The sequence below is a fragment of the Otolemur garnettii genome, unplaced genomic scaffold (assembly GCF_000181295.1).
Source record: "Otolemur garnettii isolate 467f Iridium unplaced genomic scaffold, OtoGar3 scaffold00118, whole genome shotgun sequence".
NCBI lineage: Eukaryota > Metazoa > Chordata > Mammalia > Primates > Galagidae > Otolemur > Otolemur garnettii.
In genome coordinates, this window is record NW_003852513.1 from 1,666,458 (window position 1) to 1,667,865 (window position 1,408).

Sequence of the window (1,408 nt, forward strand, 5' to 3'; positions counted from 1 at the left end):
AAAAAAAAAAAAAAAAAAAAAGACTGGCCTGAAGCTATTCCTCTAAAGACCTAAAGCAACCCTGCATTATCTGACTTCCATTGTCAAAGTTAAAGGTCAGGACAAAAAGGGAAGTAAAACTTTTTTCTTCCATGTGCTCAATTAAGTTTCTGAGAAACAGGCTCAATGACTCTGTTTTCTTGTAGTTTGGAGGCCACCCACTTTTATGACAGAGTTTTTCACTCACATCAACCTTTGAGCCATGTCTCCTGCACAGATGGGCCATATCAACCCTTACCTGGCAGGCTGACTGACTGCATAGTCAGAGTTCATGCAGGAGGTTGTTAGTTATCACCTTACCTGCAGGCCCTGCCATGCTCTCCCAGGCAGCAAGGCCTCTACAAAATGCATAATACTTATGAGTCTTTTCACCCAATTTCTGGAATTAAAAGAGCACATTTCATTTAACTAGTTTTATATGGGCATTCTTCCCATGTTATCATCTCCATTTACAGATAGGATGGGGAATATGAAGCCAAGGAGTTTAAGTAACTTGCCCAGCAATAAACCAGTCAAAATTTTGATGAGGGTATCTGACTCAAGCACTATGCTGTACTGATACAAAGAAAAATGAGGGAAAAGGGTATTCCAGAACAAGACAATAGAATACAAGACCCAGCAGCCCCAGGCTCAGCAGGTCATGCCTGTAATCCCAGCACTTTGTAAAGCCTAGATGGTGGATGGCCTGAGGCCAGGAGTTCGTGACCAGCCTGCTCTTGTTGAGACCTCATCTCTACAAAAAACAGAAAAATCAGCCTGAGATGATGGCACATCGCTGTAATTCTAGCTACACAGGAGGATCACTTGAGTCCATGAGTTTGAGGCTGTAGTTAGCTTTGATCCAGCCAGTACACTCTAGCCAGGGCAACAGAGCAAGACTCCTTGTCTCTAAAAAAATAAAAAATAGGTGGGCCTCACACAGGCCTCCAGTGCCACTTGAGTGTAGCCCTGGCAAAAAAATAAAATAACATAAAAATAAATAAAGAAATATAAAAAAGAGGAAAACCCCATAAATGCATCAATGTACAAAGTTATAATTTAATAAAAAATAATTTTAAAAAGAGAGAAAAAATAAAAAATAGAGCTGGCACAGTTGCTTACATCTATAATCCTAGCACTCTGGGAGGCAGAAGTGTGAGGAAACCTTGAGATCAGGATTCTAAGACCAGCCTGAGCAACTAAACTTTTTAGTACTTTTCTCTACTAATAATAGAAAAATTAGATGAGTGTGGTGGCAGGCACCTGTAGTCCCAGGTACTTGAGAGGCTGAGGCAGGAGGATCACTTGAGCCCAAGAGTTTGAGGTTACTGTGAACTATAATGAGGCCAGGGCACTCCAGCCTGGGCAACAGAGCAAGACTTTGTCTCAA